At 41.1% G+C, this 15,488-nt stretch overlaps 1 protein-coding gene across 3 annotated transcripts in view; it reads right to left on the reverse strand.

The window, feature by feature from the left end:
• The window catches only part of CALN1 (calneuron 1), a 668,523-nt gene that overhangs the window by 503,895 nt on the left and 149,140 nt on the right, over positions 1–15,488 (reverse strand). The gene's annotated exons all lie outside the window — the stretch shown is intronic.

Raw genomic sequence — 15,488 nt, forward strand, 5'->3', positions numbered from 1 at the left:
AGATAGATAGATAGATAGATAGATAGATAGATAGATAGATAGATAGACAGATTCTGTTTCTTTGGAGAACCCATGTTAATATACCTTCTTTTTTTTTCCTCTACAGTACCAAAGACCCAGGCACATTTGCAGGAGGGTAGCAGTATTATTCTGAGCAAAGCCCTGAGTGTTCTACAGGGCTTCTAAAGCAGTACTACTCAAAGTGTGGTCTATAGACCACTGCCACTTGCACACCATTTGTTGCTGGTCTGCAGTGAGATAAGTACAAGAATTGAGAGAAAGCATTGAAATAGCAATTTAGAGCATTGCCCCAACTTCTAAGCACATGACCAATGGACTCGATTTTTATATATTTTTGCTTCTTTTATTTTTCCTGGTAATTCTTTCTTACTGTATTTTTTTAAAGTATCAGTCTACACAAGACTGAAACTAAAAAATAAAAAAAAATTAAAACTGGTCCTTCCTCACAAATAGTTTGAGAAGCACAGCTCTAAAGTATTTAATTTATGTTGTATAGATTTGTAATAACGAACCACAGAGAGAGGAAGAAAACCATTTGGAGAAATGGCATCTTAACTTGTCCCTGAAACTTTTTCAAAGAGCTTAAGACTTCTTAAAAGTCTTAGATGGACTTCTGAAAGAAGTTGAAAGACTTCAGTTGATTCCTGAGCTCTCTACAGAGTGCTGGAAAAGTACATGGCATCTCTTGCAGACTTGACGGCAATCCGTGTCCTACAATTACCAGACATACAAGGGGCAATATTGATCTAGCATGCTAAAAGTTAAAGAGCCTAACCAGCCCTGATAGAGCCTTTGCCAAATTCCTGTAAAAACAACCACAAAGGCACACCAAAATAGTGATATTCTCAATGACACCAATGCCGGGGTATGGAAGAAGCTTCCATACAATCAGTACAGTTAGGATTAGAATGACGAATAATCAGTGGTACAGCCTTGAAGTCAGAGAGGGAATAATAGAGTCAGATAGTACAGGGATAAGAAGAGATTTTTATCTACCCAAATTCTCTTCTATTTCAGGGACTTAGGGATGACCAACGAGAACAGCAGGCAATCACCCTTCTGACTGTGTTGGAATTGCTTTATTCAAGCAGCCAAGGTCAAATCCCACCACTGACCCTTCCACCACTGTGAAGCAACAACCTTTTTCCTCTAGCTACTCATGGATCATAACTCCCAGTATGCAAGGTGGCTAGAAATGGAAGGTCTGAGACATGAACCCTGTACATGAAGATGAGAAATTGGCTGCAAGGCACAGGTGTGGGTGAGAAGGACCCCAGGAGTAATGACCTACGGGGATCATGATTTTTCAAGCATTGCTTCAGAAAGGAAAAAAACTGTAGAAGGCCTCGAATAACCCAGAAATATATATCTCCTCCTCTCAGTTCAAGAGCTACATGGTGGGGACAATAAGATCTCATCTTACTCCAGCAAAGATGCTCTCGACAAAGGCCAGCTAGACCCTGGACATTTGGCTAAGCACTTATAAAACAGTTTTATTCCCTTGCTAAAATCCTGCAGGGGCATGCCAGTTGGCAAACACTGGGTTTGGACAGATCTCAAATCAGACAAGAATGAGTAAGCAAAAACACTAACGTAGTAGTCTGTAAAAATTCTGCATCATTAGAGAAGGAAGAACTTTCAAGAAGAAGTAGAGCAAAAGCCTATTGCCAACAATGATATAATACAAGAAAGGACAATTTTACAAACTTTCTGTTTTATGCCCTAAACTTTTCAGCAAGGTGTCTATGACATAGGGATGCAAATTCATAAAGAAACATCAGAGTGAGAAGAAGAGATGTCAAGACTAAAAGAAAAGGCAATAAGCTGAGAGGTAAGCCAGTTTGGAAAAGGTACAGACATTTGCAAACAAAGGAGAAATCCAAAACCAGTAACAGAATGAAAATCTGCATTAATGGCAATGAAGAATATTCCAAAGAAACAGAAATTTTAGCACATGCCATAATGCACCCATGTACCCACCACCCAGATTTAATGATATTTTGCTTTCTTTGCTTAGATTTTTTTTAAAGAAATAACATACTACACTGAAACCCTTAACACCTACTCTATTCCTTCACTTCCCTCCCTCCACAGTGACAACTCTATTCTGGAGGTGGAACATATCCTTCCTGTCCATGCTTTTAAATTTGTCCACATTTTGATGTAACTATATAGAATATATTGTATTATTGCTGTGTCTATCTTTAAATTTACGTAAATGATATTACACCTTCCATATGCTTTTGCAACCTGCATGGTTCACTCTATATTGGCTTTCTGGGATCTATCTAAATCCATACACACATACCTAGTTAATTAATTTTTAACTGCTCAACAGTTTTCCATTGTACAAATACCCAATTGTATAAATTACACAATTGATGGAAAAGTGTACTGCAATGAATATCCCCATGTGTGTCTCTTTGTAGTTCTCTGAACTGCATACCTAAATAAAATACTACCTGCTTGTTGAGTATGCAAATCTTTACCTTTATTGGATTTAGTGAAATTGCACTCCAAAGTGATTGGGTTATTTATTAGTATATAATAGTTATTTATTGATATATAATAAATTACCCCTGAACTTTGTGGCTTAAAATAAATATTTATTATCTCAGGTTCTGTGGGTCAGAATCAGGAGCTGCTTAGCTGGGTGGTTCTGGCTCAAGGAGTCTTCTCTGACTGCAGTCAAGACACTGACTGGGACCACCATCATCAGAAGTCCTGACCGGGGCTGGAGGATCCATTTCCAAGATGGTGCAGTCACATAGCTCTTTCTTTGCTCATGTGAATTGGGAGCACTCACATGGTTGCCAACATGATGCCACTCAACATGGATTTGGAAAGAGATGTTCACAAAAGGTCTCACTTTCTTGTGGGTCTCTCCATAGGGGAGCTGGATCACCCCAAGCAAGTGATCAAAGAGACAGGGTCAGGGACTCTTATGACTTGGTCTTGGAAATCACACACCTTCACTTCTGCCACATTGTTTCATTAGAACTGTGTCACTGAATACAGCCAACACTTAGGGGGAAAGGAATTAGACTCCATCTTTTGAAAAATGGAGTATCAGAGAATGTTTAGATGTGTTTTAAAATCACCTTAGTGATTGTGACAATTTACAGATCCACCATTAGTCTAGGAGTGTGTCAATTTCCCCGATAGCCTTGCCAAAACTTGGTATTAGCAGACTGTTTCATTTTTAATTGGATTTCCTTGACTGCTAGCTTAAGCATCTTTTTGTATGGCTTTTGCCCATTCAATTTCTTCTGCTACAAGTGTGCTTTTCATCTTTATGTATTGGATTGTTTATAATTTTTGCACTGCTTTGTCCTTCTATGTTACTACCCAGTGTCTAATTTCAATCTTATTTTTAACCCCTTTCCCCCAAAATTAGTCAGTATTATTGTTTCTTACAACCAATGCTTATCTAAACTTTTCCACAAGTTTGCCAATTTTCTGCTCATCACTGGTTCTTGCAGGCTCCTCTTTTGTTCCAGATTCAATTTCTTTTTCAGTGACGTGTAAATGTAAATGAGGGGCTATAAATGGCAAGCTTTCTAAGTCTTTGTCTTAAAAAGTCTTTATTTCAACTTCATTTGAATTACAAAGGTTAACCTAGTAGAGAATTATAAATTAATGATTTCCTTAGCACTTAGAAAATGTTTTGTTCCTGATGAGAAATCTATAGGTATACTTGCTGTTCACCTATTCATACTCATTCTGGACAATTCTAAGTCATTATGTTTTCAGATATAGGCACTCTCCAAATCTCTTCATTCCCTTTTTCGTAAGCTCTTATTAGATGTACGTTGGACCTCTCTGTTCAAGCTGGATTCTCTTGACTGGTTTACCCAAAAGCTATTCATAGTTCAACTGACCAAGGAAGCTGGGAAGCCAATAACTATTTTCCAGACTCTCTTGCTACTAAGGTTCTGGATGAAAGTTAGTTCTAATATTCAAAAGCTCTTACACAAAATTTGCCATATAGACATGAGGTGAAGGCAGTGGTATACTGGTAAATGTTTAACCCTCGCTCTCAAAAAGAAGCACTCTTGATGTGTAGCGTTTTCCATTTTCATGATATAAATATTCCCACAAGGGCCAATTCCAAGCTCCCAATATGTGCCACTAAACATGGATTTGGAAAGAGATGTACAGCAGTATACCAGCATACTGCCGTGCAGCATCTCCACCACACACACACACACACACACACACACACACACACACTAGACTACATTAACCACAAAATCACAAATAATAGTAAAATGTAGCAAAACGATTAGGAAGTGATGAATTTTAAATATTTATTAATATTTATTACCCTGATTTTTAAATTTATGTCATGGTAAGTTTATATACCATTTTTAAGAATGAACGCATAGGCTGAGTGTGGTGGCTCCCACCTGTAATCCTAGCACTTTGGGATGCCAGGGTGGGAGCCAGGAGTTCAAGACCAGACTGGGCAACATAGCAAGACCTCATCTCTACAAAAAATAAAACAATTAGCCGGGCATGGTGGTATGTGCCTGTAGTCCTAGCTACTCGGGAGGCTGAGGTGGGAGGATTGCTTGAGCCCAGAAGTTCAAGGCTGCAGTGAGCTAAGATTAAACCCCTGTACTCCAGCCTGGGTAACAGAGAATGAGACCCTGTCTCAAAAAAAAAAAAAAAAAAAAAAAAAAGATGCATTTAAAAATCACCTCACAAAATCCTTCAGAATGTAAAAATGGGTTCTCACAAGCCAGTATGAGCTGGCTCCAGCATGTCACTGACTGTTTCCTTGCCATGTTGTGACTTTCTACAGAAAAGAAGACATGAAAACATGACATTTTCCTGCAGCAACATTCCATTGTTCACACTCCAGTTTCTTGGCTGTGACAAAGCAGCTATGGGGGTGGCAGCAATGGCTTCTGAATCCCCAGATCACAGCGCTAGGGGACCATTCTCCAAATGTTGGGAAGTCAAGAGAATGTTGCAGGGACAACATACTGCAGTGGCAGCCACAGTGGTAGTAACTCTCCTGGAGAGTTGGCTTTGAATTATTCTGGAAGTCATGCCGGACAACCACCTAAAATCCACTCCTTCAACCCTTGAACAATTATGCAAGCATCAAATCCCTCATATTAAATCCCTGCCTGCTTAAAATACCCAGAGTGGTTACTGGTTCTTCAACTAAGTCTTGACTAATACCTCATAGTATTGTCTATGTTCCTTAAACTCTTTCATTTGTTCGCATTTTTACCTCTCTGTGTATCTCAGAAGTAATCTCCTCAAATTATTTGCAAATTTACAATTTCTCTTTTCAGTTTTTACTGAATTGTGGTTGAACCTGTCTACTGAATTTTTTATTTAAATGACTATATTTTCCATTTCCAAAAGATTACTTTGGTTCTTTTATAAACACACCTCTTATTTTTCACTGAATATGAATCTTTCATTATGATGCTTATACCTTCTTTCACCTTTTAACCATTTAAAAAAAAATTTTTTTTTTTTTGAGACAGAATCTCGCTCTGTCGCCCAGGCTGGAGTGCAGTAGTGCAATGTGAGCTCACTGCAAGCTCCGCCTCCCAGATTCAAGCAATTCTCCTGCTTCAGCATCCCAAGTAGCTGAGATTACAGATGTGCACCACCATGCCTGACTAATTTTTATATTTTTAGTAGAGACAGGATTTCACCATATTGTCCAGGCTGGTCTCTATCTCCTGCTTCAAGTGATCTGCCTACCTTAGCCTCCCAAAGTGCTGGGATTACAGGTGTGAGCCACCCCACCTGGCTCTTTTAACCATTTCTAACTGACTCATTTCATATTTTTCTTCAGAATGTCATTCTATAATTTCCATTTCTGAAGGCACTAATCCTCTTTTTATACTACCCTGATTTTCCTAGGTGACAAACTGTTTCCCAGTGCGGCCTGTCATTTGTTGAGGGGAGGAACCCCAGTAGCCTTTACAACAGGTGACGCTTTCCCATTGGAGTTCTAAGTTCACAGAGATCCCCATCCATCACACAGGGCGTCTTACCAGTTTGGAACCAGTAATTAGATAAATTCCCTAACTTAGAAGCCTGCACCACACAGGTAGTGTACATTTGGACGGCACATCCCCTGGAACACTGGCTTAGAGTTTTGATTTGTCACTGTAGCATCTGTCTTTGGCAGCCATTGCTCTGGGAAGAAATAAGCATCACTGCTACTTTGCTGGGCCAGTGGGGAGACGGAATCTAGCTCCCACTTGTAAGTGAAAACTGTAACCTCCGCCTCCCAGGTTCAAGTGATTCTCCTGCCTCAGCCTCCCAAGTAGCTGGGATGACAGGCATGCACCACCATGCCCAGCTAATTTTTGTATTTTCAGTAGAGACAGAATTTCACCACGTTGGCCAGGCTGGTCTCGAACTCCTGACCTCAAGTGATCCACCTGCCTTGGCCTCCCAAAGTGCTGGGATTACAGGCATGAGCCACCATGCCCGACCACGTGTTGAAATTCTTATTGCCAATGTGACAGTATTAGCAGATAGGGCCACTGGACTCCAGCCTGGGCAACAGAGCAATACTCCGTCTCAAAAAGAATGTCAACATATGACTATTGGGGAAACACAAACATTTCATCCACGAATAGTAAGTTGCTATTAGGTTGTGTGAGAGTAATAGCAGTTATTGCCATTACTCTTGCATCAACCATTACTCTTTGCCATTAGTTTTAATGGCAAAAACCGCAATTACTCTTGCACCAACCTAATAAAACAGAATATGTGGCTTAAACAACAAACATTTGTTTCTCATGGTTCTTAAGCCTGGAAGGCCAAAATCAGGATGCCAGCTTGATCAAATTCTTGATGAAGACCCTCTTCCTGGTCTGCAGGTGGCCCTCTTCTCATTGTGTCCCCATGAGGTGGATGGCAAATAGAGGGGACATTCATGAGGATTCCACCTCATTAGCGAATGAGGCCTCCACCTCCCGCTCATTAGCAGATAGGGCCTTTGAGAGATGAGTGGCTCACTATATCATGACCTAATTCCTCTCAAAGGCCCTATCTGCTAATACCATCACATTGGCAATAAGAATTTCAACATATGGTCGGGTGCGGTGGCTCGTGCCTGTAATCCCAGCAGTTTGGGAGGCCAAGGCAGGTGGATCGCTTGTGGTCAGGAGTTCGAGACCAGCCTGGCCAACATGGTGAAATCCTGTCTCTACTAAAAATACAAAAATTAGCCGGGCATGGTGGTGCATGCCTGTCATCCCAGCTACTTGGGAGGCTGAGGCAGCAGAATCACTTGAACCTGGGAGGTGGAGGTTACAGTGAACCAAGATCACGCCCCTGCACTCCAGCTTGGGCAACAGAGCAATACACCGTCTCAAAAAAAGAAAAAAAATTTCAACATATGACTTTTGGGGAAACATAAATATTTAGTCCATGAATTCCAGGGGGCTGGGAAACCGGAGTCTCATTTCCTGTTTCCTGCCTGTGCCATTCCAAGACCACATCTTTTGTCTCTGCATGAACATTAAAACCCCATCACCAGAGCTTTCTGGGGGACAGGGAGGTTCCTGCTGTTCAGTGGTGCCCACTCCTATGCTTATCTCCCTGGGCTCTGAGTTTCCCCTTCCTTCCTTTCTTTCCAAACTAACTGATTTTATTCGTCAGAGCTTAGCCAGGAAAACAGAACCTATATCAGGTAGTTCAACAGGAGGATTTAAAACAGCCATCTACTAAGTTGTTGGAAGGGTGGGAAAGCCAAACAGAGATACTTAGCAGAGATTAGAGATGGCAGCAACGTATTCCCACCCCCAGCCTGGAAGGACGTAGGGAGAGGGTGGTACTATCAGAGCCTCAAAGTTGAGTTTCCCGAAAGGATCTAGCACCTTGGTAGGGGCTGCCCAATAGGAACTAAAAGGAGAGATGGAAAGGTTTTGCTCTGCCAAGATTCAAAGCAAGAACCACTGAAAAGACATAGCCACTGCTGGAGACATTTGTCAAAAGCAGATTGAGATGGGGAAAATACCCCAGCCTATCTCTTTTTCCCGCCTTTTCATTTCCTGCTGGTGCCTCCCTTTGGCCAAATCAGTCAGCAGCCTATTGCCAGGGAATCTGGAAATGTAGTTTGCAAACATCAAGCCCTACCATGCCGAGTAGGAGAAAAAGGCAGATAAATCCGTAAGAAAGCAGGCAGATGACCAGCACAGTGACACGTTTAATAATTTTTTCTATTTTATTCTGCATTTCTATGTTGACAGCAGAAAAAGCACCCATGTTAGCTTAAGACACTGACAGAGGTAGATCTCCAGGTGACAATTTCGAACTTCAAGGATAAGGAGAAATGCTCGGAGAATTCAGGTAGAAAATACAGGTTACCGGTCAGGCATGGTGGCTCGCACCTGTAATCCCAGCACTTTGGGAGGCCAAGGCAGGCAGATCCCTTGAGATCTGGAGTTTGAGACCAGCCTGGCCAACATGGCAAAACCCCATCTCTACTTAAAAATACAAAAATTAGCCAGGCATCATGGTGTGCACCTGTAATCCCAGCTACTCGGGAGGCTGAGGCAGGAGGATCACTTGATCCTGGGAGGTGGAGGCTGCAGTGAGCCAAGACCACACCACTGCACTCCAGCCTGGGCGACAGAGCACACCCACAAAAAAACAAAATGAGATTCAGTTTCCTTCAGAGTAATAACGGCTTCTGAAGATTCCTCTAGAAGCAGCCACAAAAACAACACTATCTCCACCTCCTGCCACCTTGAAAGGGTCACTTAAAATAAGTAGAGAAGTTTACGAAGTAAATCATGAGGCAATATTTTAAATCAAATGTAACAGAAAATAAAGTTCTCACTTCAAACAATTCAAACTAAAAAACACTGAAGTACAGTGAAGTACAAGTGAAGGATGATGGTCATTTTATGTTTGAGGGTAAAATTCAAAATGATAGCATACGAGTCATAAACTTCTATGTACCATATCATAGCATTGTAAAGTAAAAATAATTTAAATATAAAGAAAAAACTGGCTGGGCACAGTGGCTCACACCCATAATCCCCACACTTTGGGAGGTCGAGGCAGGAGGATAACTTGAGGCCAGGAGTTCCAGACCAGCCTGGGCAACACAGCGAAACCTCATCTCTATGAAAAATTTAGAAATAGCCTGGCATGGTGGTGCGCACCTGTAGCCTCAGCTACTTGGGAGACTGAGGTGGGAGGATCGTTTGAGCCCAGGAAGTCAAGGCTGCAGTGAGCATGATGTTGCCACTGCACTCCAGCTGTGACGACAAAGCAAGACTCTGTCTCTAAAAAAGTAATACATACATACATACATACATATATACATACATAATTTTTTAAAATTGTTGAAGTCGGCCGGGCACGGTGGCTCAAGCCTGTAATCCCAGCACTTTGGGAGGCCGAGACGGGTGGATCATAAACCCCATCTCTACTAAAAAATACAAAAAACTAGCCGGGCGAGGTGGCGGGCGCCTGTAGTCCCAGCTATTCGGGAGGCTGAGGCAGGAGAATGGCGTAAACCCGGGAGGCGGAGCTTGCAGTGAGCTGAGATCGCGCCACTGCACTCCAGCCCGGGCGACAGAGCAAGACTCCGTCTCAAAAAAAAAAAAAGAAAAAAGAAAAAATTGTTGAAGTCTTTAAGGACACCCTCTAAGCCTCTGATAAATTACCTGGATAAAAAATAGAAACAAAAAGGACATGAAGAAAAGTGGGTATTATGCTATGAAGGCTAATTTAATGTGTGCGTTTGTGTGTGTGTGTGTGTGTGTGTGTGTGTGTGTGTGTCCCAGAGACCCGTCAAATTATCAGATATAAGACCACAGAGCAAACTTCAGCATAGGTATTTCAAAAGTTGGTCTACCACAGTTGAATATAAGTAGAGACAATAATAAAAGTCAATACTTTCAGTGTATACTGCTCGGGTGATGCGTGCACCCAAATCTCACAAATCACCACTAAAGAATTTATGTAACCAAACACCACCTCTTCCCTAAAAACCTATGGAAATAAAAAAAATTTAAAAATAAAATAGAAGCTAAAATTGAAAATTTTATTACATTCCCCAAAATATCTCCTAGGTCAATGTTTAAGTTAAAGTTATAATTACAGGCTATCTTTAAAGTAAAGAAAATGGCAACAACACTTATTATTTAAAATAACAATAACAATACTTATTTTTAAAAATCAGAGTGTAGCAAAGGAGCATTCAGAAAGAAAGTTTTGTTATTTAAACGTTCTCTTTATCTTAAAGAGGAAAAAAAACTAAGTCCTCAACGCTAACTCCTTAGTTAAAAAAAAACAACAAAATAAATCAAGAAAATGGAAAAAAACAGGAAATAATGAAAGCAGTGAATTAGAAAACAGATAACTTGAAAGAGCTAGTTCTCCAAAACAAAAGCAATAAACAACAAATCTCTGACAAGTTTATTAAAACAAATATAGAAAGCATAAATAGATAACATCCTGAAATATAGGAATTCTGCATGCAACTCCAGACTAATAAATTTTAAAACACTGTTTAAATGAATAACTTTGCTCTCAAGATACAGAAATTGGATTTTTTTTCTTTTTTCGCAAAAACAAGACGATTTAATATTATTCACACTTATTGAAAACCTTGGCCGGGCGCAGTGGCTCAAGCCTGTAATCCCAGCACTTTGGGAGGCCAAGACAGGCGGATCACGAGGTCAAGAGCTCGAGACCATCCTGGCTAACACAGTGAAACCCCGTCTCTACTAAAAAATACAAAAAAACTAGCCGGGCGAGATGGCGGGCACCTGTAGTCCCAGCTACTCGGGAGGCTGAGGCAGGAGAATGGCGGGAACCCGGGAGGGAGCTTGCAGTGAGCTGAGATCCGGCCACTGCACTCCAGCCCGAGCGACAGAGCGAGACTCCGTCTCAGGAAAAAAAAAAAAAAGAAAACCTTGACATAACACTTTGTTATACAGTGATTTGAAGATCTGGTTTTGGGTTGAGCTTATTTCCAGACTTTACTTTCATGTCTGCCATAACCAAAAATACACCTCCGTAAGAGACACAGATTCGAATGGAAGAAAAATGTCATTGGCAGTATTTACGAAGTCATAATATTCATTCTTCAATTCCATCTGACAAGCATGCCAAGGTTTTTGCTGACATTTGGCTGGTAAAGTTTCATCTTCCCTAACGTCAACGGATGATTTTGCAAACTGAAAGCAGTTGCATTTTCGTATTTTTAACAAATGAGTCTGAAACTCCCTTGATCTCTTCATTTGGAAGTTTCTCACACAGCTGACAAAGTTCTGTTTCCAGATTTTTGAACTTTACGGAGTCAAGTTTGTAGATAATGCACTCACCATCATTTTTTTTTTAAGCTACAAATCACATAATAGTTGAAACATTTCCAAAAACATCTATTTTTAAAAATGTTCTTTCCATAGCATAAGGTTCCTTTGAGAAGTAGTGATTTCCTCAATCTTTGTTAAAATGTCATCTTTAACTGTGTATGGCCAACAACATCCTGCCGTCTCAGAAAAGACCAGAAAATGTGGATCATTTGACTGTTTATGACAAAAAGCATGCCACTCTTATTTGTGTTTGACAATTCATTTGAGACCTTTGCCCCAAAATAAGATGCACACTTTATTGTGGCACAAAAGCCACCTGCAGCCATCTTCCATCTCATTTCAAAGATGTAGGCCAGTGAGAGTCAATAGAGTTCTCTATTTTAAATTGTCTTTCGGAAGTATGTTCATTGTTTTGACCAACTTCTGTCCAATCTGATGAACTCCTCAGTGTTCTAACTCATAGAGTAACTAATGAAGGGCTCCTTTTGCGAGCAAAGGAAATGTCAACTTGATCACTGTCCGGGGGTCTGCTTGGGCCTGCTAGATCAGCATGATCAAAAGCTGAAGTTTCTTGGTAGATATTTTATAAAGCCTCTTGCCCATTATCTATTAGTCTAGTTGAAGCAAATTAATATAATCTGTCAATCCCTGATATGGTTTGGCTGCATCCCCACCCAAATCTCATCTTGAATTCCCACATGTTGTGGGAGGAATCTGGTGGGAGGTGATTGAATTATGGGGGTGAGTCTTTCCTGCACTGTTCTTGTGATAGTGAATGAGTCTCAAGAGATCTGATGGTTTAAAAAAAAAAAAAAAAAAGGACAGGGTGGGGGGAGTTTCCCTGCACAAACCCTCTTTTTGCCTGCCGCCATCCACGTAAGACGTGACTTGCTCCTCCTTGCTTTCCTCCATGATTGTGAGTCCTCCCCAGCCATGTGGAACTGTAAGTCCAATTAATCCTCTTTCTTTTGCACATTGCCCAGTCTCAGGTATGTCTTTATCAGAGCTTGAAAACGGACTAATACAATCCCCCCAACCAGGCACCTGTGTCACAAGTCACTGGAAGGTGCCACTGTCAATACCTCCCAGTGTGAGATGCTCTCCTTTTCCTAAACACTTCACACCAGACCAGAGGGCACATGGGCAAATGAAGGCACCAGTGTCATTCTCTACTGCAGATAATCAGTAAAGTATAATTTCCTCCTTTTATTCTTACACCCCAAAAAAACACTTTACATGCCCTCCCCTTGAAAATCAGGCAGAGACATTACCATGAAACAAGGAAAAAGACAAGAAGCCCATTATGTCTACTATTAAATAACACTATCCCCGAAATTCTACTTAATGCAGTGAGACATGAACAAAATGAGAGACTATCTAAGAGGAGAAAACTAAAAAATAAAAATGAAAAGCCTAGAGTGAAATACATGTAAATACTTAACTCATCTTTCATAGTTAAGAGACACTCAGAGTTTAAGTAAAACAAAAGAAATTACAAAGGAAAAGATGAATAGCCTTGCCAGTATAAAAATATAAACTTCTAAACATTATAAACAGCATAAATAAAGGTAATAGGAAAACAGGGAATGCAAAGACTATATGATCAGATAATTCACAAAACTGGAAAGACAAAGAATAAAGTATGCAAGAACAGTAGTTGATCTCACAAGTAACCAAAGAAATATAATTTTTTAAAAGATGCTCTTTTCTGCTTATTTTTTACAAAAAAAAAGGAGGGGGAGTGAGACTGAGGTTGTGCTGTGTTGCCCAGACTGGTTTCAAACTCCTGGGTTCAAGGGATCCTCCTGCCTCGACCTCCCAAAGTGCTAGAATTACAGGCCTGAGCCACCATGCCTGACCATGTTATCTGCTTTTTCAATGGGGGAGGGTTTTTGTTCCAAGTTTTTGTTTTGTTTTGTTTTTTTGTTTGCTGTTTTTTTTTTCTGAGACAGAGTCTTGCTCTGTTGCCCAGGCTGGAGTGCAGTGGCACGATCTTGGCTCACTGCAATCTCCGCCTCCCAGGTTCATGCCATTCTCCTGCCTCAGCCTCTGAAGTAGCTGGGATTACAGGCGCACGCCACCATGCCCAGCTAATTTTTTGTATTTTCAGTAGAGACAGGGTTTCACCATGTTGGCCAGGCTGATCTTGAACTCTTGACCTCATGATCTGCCCACCTCGGCCTCCCAAAGTGCTGGAATTACTGGCGTGAGCCACTGCATCCAGCCCTGTTTCAAGTTGTTTTTGACATGCTGGTGAGAATGTAATGGGACTGATACTTCACAGTAACTGAAACAACAGTTCAGAGAAAGTAATTTGGCCATTTTGCATCACAAGTCTGAAAAAAATAGTTCTGGCTCTTTGACCCTGTTAATTCTATTTTTTTTTTTAATCTGTCCTCAGATGTAGCCAAAGATTTGTGTACCAAGAAAAGGCACTGCACTGTATTTTTAATGAGAAAAAAAAAAAAAAAAGATGATGAAAACAAGAAAAAAAGAACAGCTAAAAATACAGCAATCAATAAGCAAAGTACATACATATCAGAGTATGTTGTGGATCAATGAGGCTTACTAAAATTTTAATGACATCCAAAAATCTTTATAATATACCACTAACTCTAAAAAGTATTTCAAGTGAGTAAAATGAATACACTTCTCTCTCCTAAAATTCCATTACAGTCATGATGTAGGGAACAAAATGGAATAAATGCATAAACACAGATGTATATTATTTTTAAGTATAAATTGTATTTGTTTAATTATATTTATAGCCGTGCATGGTGGCTAATGCCTATAATCCCAGCACTTTGGGAGGTCAAGGCGGGGGCGGATCACTTGAGGTCAGGAGTTCGAGACCAGCCTGGCCAACATGGTGAAACCCCATCTCTACCGAAAATATAAAAATTAGCTGGGCATGGTGGCACACGCCTGTAATCCCAGCTACTCGGGAGGCTGAGGCAGGAGAATCGTTTGAACCCAGGAGGTGGGAGGTTGGAGGTTGCAGTGAGCCGAGATCATGCCACTGCACTCCAGCCTGGATGCCCGAGTGAGACTCTGTCTCAAATAAATGAATAAATAAATAAATATATGTGCACAGAATATCAGGGAAAGACCATCATCGGCCCAAAAACTTTAGCAGATCCCTAGAGGGCAGGATGAATTCATCCATCTTTACAGATGTAATCAGGCAGAGGGAAGCCAGGCTGAAAAAGCAGGCAAACTGGAAAGAAAGTGGTGGAGGGAGAAGCTCTGAGAGCCCATAGAGAGTAGTCTCAGTCGGCAGGTGCTAAGATCTGGACTGGAGACAGGGTGGACCGGGGGTGACTGATTTAAGTCCTTCATTTGGATCAGCTTGCTGGGTTTCCCACCCGTAGAAAAAGATCCTCTTAAAAGCAAGCAGGCCAGGTATCGTGGCTCACACCTGTAATCCCAACACTTTGGGAGGCTGAGGCAGGTGTATCACTTGAGGTCAGGAGTTCAAGACCAGCCTAGCCAACATGGTGAAACCCTGTCTCTACTAAAAATACAAAAATTAGCCTGGCACGTGCCTGTAGTCCCAACTACTCGAGAGAGTGAGGCAGGAGAATCACCCTAACCCAGGAGGCAGAGGTTGCAGTGAGCCGAGATCACACCATTGTACTCCAGCCTGCGCGACAGAGCAAAGACACTCTCAAAAAAAAAAAAAACAAAAAAAAAAAAAAAAAAAAAAAAAACAAAGGCAAGCAGTGATCTGCCTGAGAAGTAGATCTGAGGTTGATCCCCCAGGGCAAGGCCTTCCTCCCCTGGCATTTACATGGGGCATCCTGTTCATCCCTTCCCAGTCTTGAACCCTAAAATGAAGCCTGCTGGTCAACATGCCCCACTGCTATAAAAGGGTTTGCAGCCATTGGTCCCATTCAGGGAGAAAGGCTGCTTCTAAAACCTGCCTCTTATCACAGCCCGTCCCGTTCAGAAATGTAGGAATGGCAATGACCAAACAAGGATTGCCAGACACTTGAAGAAAACCAGCATCACCCACAGCAGGACAGAAAAGGTGACCCTAGTCACAACAAGGATGATTCTGGAAAAAAGAAGAGACCTTGGAAGAATGTTAATGTAATGCTTCAGGGAGAGCTGAGAGGCTGCTTTAAAAAATAAAAAAAAAAAAAA

This window comes from Piliocolobus tephrosceles, chromosome 8 (assembly GCF_002776525.5).
Source record: "Piliocolobus tephrosceles isolate RC106 chromosome 8, ASM277652v3, whole genome shotgun sequence".
In the NCBI taxonomy this organism is placed as follows: Eukaryota; Metazoa; Chordata; class Mammalia; order Primates; family Cercopithecidae; genus Piliocolobus; species Piliocolobus tephrosceles.